A 7,500-nucleotide genomic window follows, 5' to 3' on the forward strand; every position below is an offset into this window, starting at 1 on the left:
TGGCAAAGCTGAACCATCCGTGGGATAGAATGTGTAGGCAGTTATACAATTCTTCTGACTTTCGTCTGTGACTACCTTGAATCGAAAGCTATCTTCCCATTTAATTCCTATGATGTAGTTTGCTATGGCATGAACCAGAGTCCTCTTCCCAGCGCCAGTTGCCCCAACCAAAAGGAGAACTTTCTCTTCAAACTCTCCTGGCTCACCAAAATATTGTTTGGAGATGATCTTTTCGGTTAGGGCAAGTTCTTCTTTCAGAGGAACTTTGTAGATGGAAGGGGTTTTATCTTTCTCATCTGTAATCTTCAATTCATCGGTTTTTACAGCCTCTACCAAACGTGGATAAGAAGAATCGCCATTTCTGGACCAATAAGGTACGAGTTGCCATAGCTGCTGAGCTAATGACACCAAACCTTGTCCTAACTGGTGAGCCAAAGAAATCGTAAATGAAATTATACGTTGACTTGACATATAGGATTCTGTTAAACTCATAGACGGCTGGGATCAGCTGTGCAGTGTGGTTGGCAGTCTGACAGAATGTGTCTGGCTGTCAACGGTTAATGATCTTTGTTATCCTTTCTTTTTTGTTCTGAAGGAAACGAAAGCGTGTTTTTGTAATTTCATAATAATGGAAAAAAATAGCCAGGCTTACAGTTGTAACATTAAGATTAAAACATGAATGGGGACGAAACATTTTCCAGCTGCCTTATCACCTAGATGACATGATTCATCTGGAACGTTTATGTTTGCTCGTGTTTCGGTCACACCGTTGAAGACCTAAAAGTTGTAAATTTTACACTGATAACATTTTTCGTTTCCTGTTTTTCACTTAAGGGCAATTCCTCTAAAAACGCTGAGGGTTTTGACACAACAGAAGTTTTAACCTCTGACATGTGATACAAGAGCCATGAATTTTTCTGTGACCTGGTTGTTCACAGCAAGAGCAATGGTTTGTCTGGTAGATGGTGATGCTCTCTCTTTTCCAGCTCTGTGTTGCTTTGAAGGACACACTAGGTTGTGGTATGACTAAATTTAATTGATCTCTAGATTTCTGTTCATTTCATTGTCCCAGTCATCTGACCTGAAGAAATTTTGTGGAAAGTGTTGATATCTGGCTGGCTGTCATTTTGACTGTCATTACTTTCAAGATGTGAGCAACTGTTTTTATCTGCATTGTTTGACAAAACCTCTTATTAAGGGAGTCAGTTAAGTTGTTTATTTTTTTTATAAAGGGATCTTTACAAATAGGGCACAGATCTCCATGTTTTTTCAAGTATCTTAAGTGACATCTGTGCATGAAAATGACCAAGAGATAATAATATTATTGTTTTATTTTGATCAGTTTCCTGTTGTTTCTTAAACATGTCATTTATTCTTATTCCAGTGCTTAAGTCTAAAACTCTTCCTGGTGTGTGTGTACTGATCTGGTCAAACCATGCATGGCACTCATTTTGCCGCGGTGCCGCTAATATGGACACCGTGGCAAAATGAGTGCGCAGGCTTGACCCACGCGCGAATCGTTTCCACGTGCGAGGGACTGGTACCAATCAAATTTGCCATAGAAACAACAGTGCGGCAAAATGGCGGCAATTTAAATTCTCTGTGTTTGTTTTCATTTTGCAATGATAAGGACAACACTACGTTGATAAGGTTTAAATTTTGAAGAGAGCTTCCTGAAAGACTTATCTCCCCTGTGTCTTTTCAAACCAAAAAACTATAGTTCAAACCAGGAGATTTTTTACCTTGAATTCGAGTGCTAGAGCAAAAGGACGAAGTTCGTAATGTTATTAGTCGCGATGGTCTCTGTGTTGGTAAACTTCTGGGAGGAAAACTGTGCACTGAGAAGTAAAACACGGGCTTAACATCTTTACAAGGACAGAATGATAATTCCTTCTGCGAAGATGGCTTATGTTGCTTCTGTTGAACGAGGAAATCGTCTGTTTGTTTTGCGATTGTACTGGATGCGTTTGTGGGCTGCTGTGCCCATTAAACTGTATCGAGAGGCATCAAAAGGATCCATTCCTCTTTGAAGAACGTTAGACAGTGGCACATGTGTCTTGCCTGTATGGTCAAATCCAGGTAATGGACGTCTCACACCACCACCCCATAACCAATCCATCCAACCCGAACCACGTTGATTGGAGGGGGGACGACGCCAATGGCCCCAAAGAGCGTTGCGGGTCAAATCGTGAATAGCGGCGCGTTCCATGTGATCTTGTTGTTGAAGAACGTCCTGTTGTGAATTACCCGATTCTAACAGATAGTCCATGTCTCGTTGCTCTTGTTCTTGTTCATCGGTCAAAGGAAGGCGATTGAGCCCTGGGTCTTTCCGGTGAGTATGGGGACGATGACGACGATTGTATACGTACTTGCCTAACTCTAAAGCCGCTACGACAGCTGGCAAACCAAACAGTCCTCCTTTTTGGTTTGTATCGTCCTCCTTAGCCTTTTTTCCCTTCTTATTCAAGAAATGAGTGGCGGTGGCCCCTACTAATTCCGACAACACAGCTGGTGCTCCGTATCGTAAGGCTTTTTTACCCATATATTTGGCTCCTGCTTCAAGTCCACTTTTCACAGTAGCCCTAGCATGATAGTCCATAAAACCTTTGTCTCACAACAATTTGGAGGCACCGCGTATACCCCCTACAGACTTGTATTCCAGCTTTCCCACTTTCCAGTAAGCACGAGCCTTTTTGAACAAACCACTGCCTCGTTGCTTTTTCCTCGATTTCTTTTTCAAATGGGAAATGAGTTTGGTTAAACCTAATCCCGCTAGAGTGGTGGCTGCTGCACCACCTAAGCCTACACCCAGTCTTTTAAGACGAAGCTTTTTTTGAAAGGAGGTAGCTGGCTTTCGTTCGCTTCGAAGTTGCTCGATTTCAGCCATCGATTTGGCTTTGGGCCAAGGGGCTGCAAGTTGTTTCTTGTTGGCCGCTGTCAAAGAGGTGATAGGTGGTGGTGAACCTGAAGGTCTTAAAGGAGGTGCTGGCACACGTAACTGTTTTTGTATTTTCCGCATCTTTCGAAAATGTTGCATGTAGACTTGAGGTGTTGTTAATGGAACATGGGTTGTTGTGATCTGCCGTATTGGGGGGCTGACACCCCCTTTTTGCTTCTTCTTTTTAGCTTGAAACAAACCTCCCAGCAAACCACCCAAACCTGCCGCCACACCACCCAAAATACCTAAAGGTTTCAACTTTTTACTGGTTTGACGAACACCCACGCGCCGATTCCAGTTTTTTTCAAAAGCTATGGCTTTTCGACGCATAAGAGCATCGTTTAGAACTTGATTTAGTCGGCCTGGACTCTTTTTGTATTCTTTGGGTGGTCGTGGTACAGGCTTAGGTCTGACTGGGGGTGCTTTCACTTGTTTGGGCACATTCTTTTGCAGGTCCAATCGTGTCTGTAACTTTTTCATGTTTCGGTACTGAGTCAATCGTTGACGTTGTTGTTGTGCCATGGCTCCGCGAGCTAGGGTAAGAGCATTGCTACGATGATGCATACCAGCCACAGGTAAAGTTTGAAAGCCTTTTCCAGTTTGTTGTTGTTTTTCTTCTTGTTTTTGACGTTGTCTTCGTCGGTGTTTGCATATGATATGAGGTAGTCTTCTAAACGTCATTAAAACACTACCCTCTTTCTGTCGGTTGGGTAGGAAAAGACCTCCTGCTTGGTGGCTCCTGTTACGCGCATCTCGTTGTCGTCGTTTCATCAACGGTGCAACTTGTCGTAAGAGAGGATGCTTGGTGATCCCTACTCTTTCGCCTAGACCCATTAGGGTTTCGGGAAGATAGAGACCCCCTTTTTGACCAGTGATGGAGGTTGCCAGTCGAACTGGAATGGTCTGTCTTTTTTATATCTTTTGGGCACTTGTTTCCTGCAGAACTAAGCAGCAGGCGCACCACCTAATCCAAGCGAACCCAAAATGGGTTGAGCCAATTGTAAGATGAGAGGTGCTGCTACACTGGCTGCAATCATACCTCCCACAGGTCCAGACCTAAGCCACCTCTCTGCCCTCTTCGTCTACTTCTCTCCATAGTTTTATTGAGACCTCTTAGGATCTTGGAATAATCTTTGAAATGACCACCTTTAACAGCGTCATATAAGACCCTTTTTGCGTGTTGGCTAGGTGGGCCAAGTGATTGGAAAATCGTAACAGTTTGGCCAAGTTTCCAGGACGCGGAGCTCCAGCGTTAGGACCGTGCAAAAGGGAACCCGCCATATTAGCGTGTGTAGCTGCAAAGGCAGGTGGGTCCAAAGTCATGTTTCTCAAACGCTGACGGTACCGGTTTCTTTTGCGTCCACGCGCACCACCTCTTTGCGCTTTCCTAAGCCCAACTGCTTGCCAAGAAATCGGCCACCAAGCCTAACAGCTATCAAAGGAAAGATGCCTCCTTTTTGTCCTTTGCGTTTTCTAGCCCTTTCATAAATGCCATGGAACATCAATCCAGTTCCAGGTAACGGTCTTTTTGAAGATGGGTAATGCCAAACCCCCTTTGAGATTGGGATCCATACCACTGCTATAAGCACCTCCTTGTAGATTAGGATTGACACCACTGGTATAACCACCCCCTGACGTGTTGGGATCTAAACCAGCTCTATAGCCACCTAAGCCCCCTTGATAGGTGCTTCGATTTTGCATGGGACGTCCTAACGGATAGATCTGTGCATTTCCATGAGGCATAAGAGGTACAGGTCGCGTTAATAAAGGCATCTCGATACACAAAGAGTATTCACACCACGTCGTAATGGGCGACTTTTTTATGATTGCTCTTTATATAGTTTTACAGGATTAGAACAAGGTATTTTTACGAAATTTAAGAACCAAGGATAATTTTAAATGACGAAAAGGCTGTCCGCGCGTATCGTGAAAGGTAAGAGTCAGTGTGGTATGACGACCCATTTCCAAAACTTTCCAACTAGCAAAAATAGGATTAAAATGTAAAAAAACGCGTTGCGGATGGATGGGAATGGTGATTAAGGTTTTGGATAACTCTGTGCCAGTAAAGGTGCGTTTGATTTTATCAAGACCCACTACCATCATTTGAAAAGGATGAACGGAAATGCCATTCCATATAAATGTGTCTTTATGAAACGGTAGCCCTATGGTAAGAGCTTGCGTGGGATCGGTTCGAGTCAGTCTCACACCACGATCCAATGGAGAACCCAAGTCGGCTTCCATAGTCCATGTGAGCTCTCCATTGTGTCGCACTTTTAAAAACAGAGGGGCCACACCATCTTTACGAATCAATCCCAACGATTGACCGATGGTAGTGGACAATTCAAAAACTTCCACGGGACAGGTTGTTTCAAACTTCGTTTCTAAGGTATGGTCTTTGGTTAAATGAATGGCCATGCCCAAATAATTCAACATAAAGTTGAGAACCACGCGTAGTTCATCTAAGGTTGCCACTTTGACTTTAGGAAACGAGATGGTGTCGTAGTAACGTCCATTGTCGTGAAGACGACTCACTTGTAAGGTTTTTTGGTGCAGGCCTTGATTCAAGTCTTGTAAGGCTTGTGTGGAGGCAAATTGTAAGGTGCCATTGACTACTTCGGGAATGACGCCACTGCCTCCACCATCGGGCCAACTGATTCTCACTTTGACTCTGTTATCGAGATTGTGTAAAGAAGCTGTAGGTACTTTTAGAAAATCGAGGCAGACTTGATCGTTGCCAGCAAAGTGTAAATTCCAGTTTTTGAAATCGAGAAGAACACGTCCTTCTTCGTCTGTTGTAATGTTGGTTAAATTTAAGACATCTGGACGAATCACATTGGGGTTTCGCGCTCGTTACAGGCGAAACATCTTACTCTGTGTCGAGTTCCAGATCACTGAGTTTCTTGCGAAAATGAAGGGCTACGTAAGTAAAACCTGTCCAAAACTTGGGAGTACTAATCTCGTCTTCTCCCACTAATTCTAAAGTTAAAGTTGTTAACCCATTATCGGCGCGTTCTCTCAACTTTATATAGTGTCTTGTATCCCCATCGTAAACGACTAAGGGTTCCTTTTCGTCCAAAACCAAACCGTGGTGATGCACAAAACTGGGTTCTTTCACAAATTCTTTGGCTTGGTTGTCGTACCGTAAGATGGGACTGTTGACTCCTAGTTCAGGAATACGCAAGATCAAGGTACTCAAGTAACCCGGTTTGCTCCAAGGTTGAAAAAAATACGAGGTTAAGGTTTCCTTTGGAATGACAAGTGTTTTCAGTCCATGCACCACCGGAAACCCGCGTTCGTCCAAGACAGAGACTCGGGAGGTGGGACTACGTTGAAACACATGGATGGAAGGATTCCCTGTGGCCCCTCTGTCACAGGTGGTTCCAGCTTGCCTTGAATTCGCGTCAATCCATGCCATCGAGTTCTCATGAGATTGGGTAATCAACATCTGTATGATGTGGACATTTTAAATGAGTCCCATTGCCTCTCCAATAGACGAGAACCGAATGCAGGCGATCGTATGCTACACTTGACAATGTCACACTGCTACTGAGTCTCTGAAATTCGTTGATGTTGAGAACACGCGCTAACGATTGAGGCAAAATCATCCAAAACCATTGCGCATCGTTGGGTGCTTGCGTGAAAGGTAATGTCACCGTAAACCCACCTTTGTTGCCATCCGCATCGAATTGTGCTTGAAAAGATCCCCCAGTCCACCAATTGGGATTTTCGATTTGCAAAGAGATCGATTCACCCAATTTTAAAGTATAGTGGTTCAATTCGTCGCTCGTATGTTCGTAAACCATGAGTTTCGGCCAACCATTTTTTAGAAAATCATCTATGGTTTCGCTCGATAACGTCCAAGCCACCCGACTGTGAATCCCAGTATTGAATCCATTCAGTAAGCTGTGCCAAGCTTCGTACACATTGAGAGTGGTACCAAATTCGTTGGCTTCCCACAGAGAACATACGGTTGATTCTAAGGAACGCACCTCGTTGTTCACAAAACCACCACCGAAATAGAGACGATACGCTCCACAAGGAATTTTTAGAGAACGCCCATTGGGTTCGGATGGTATGTACTCGGGTAACCCTTCAGGTTGCAGGCGTACCAAACCAGCGTTTGTAAACATATGAATGGGACGGTCTTGAAAGGCTACCCCTTGCGATTCTTCCCAAGTGACTCGAGGTAACTTCACATCTCTGTTAAACGGCATGACTAACACGGTGACGTTGGGATCAAAGTCGGCTCGAAAGGTACGACAACCCCGGTTAGAACTAAGGGGATTCAATCATAACCATTCATCCACATTAAGCAGTTTAGCTAATTTGTCGCTGACTGTAAAGAAGAGATGATGAGGCAGAGCACCTCGTTGTGATCGTAATTTGAAGGTGGGATCGCCATGCGCATCTGTGGAAAAGGCAAGAGGTGTTCCCAGGCAAGTCCACCAATTAGGATCGGTACGACGAGGATGACCACCATAAAGAAGTTCAGCAGGCCAACCCGATGGAAACACGTAACCATCAAAAGCAGCATTGGTCAAATCAAAAAAATTAAAAATCTT

At 44.1% G+C, this 7,500-nt stretch overlaps 1 pseudogene; it reads right to left on the minus strand.

Annotated features, from left to right (window-relative positions):
• Window positions 1–471, minus strand: part of LOC137971818 (uncharacterized) — an 11,022-nt pseudogene extending 10,551 nt beyond the window's left edge.
• Between the last annotated feature and the right edge of the window lie 7,029 nt (window positions 472–7,500).

This window comes from Montipora foliosa, chromosome 9 (assembly GCF_036669935.1).
Source record: "Montipora foliosa isolate CH-2021 chromosome 9, ASM3666993v2, whole genome shotgun sequence".
NCBI lineage: Eukaryota > Metazoa > Cnidaria > Anthozoa > Scleractinia > Acroporidae > Montipora > Montipora foliosa.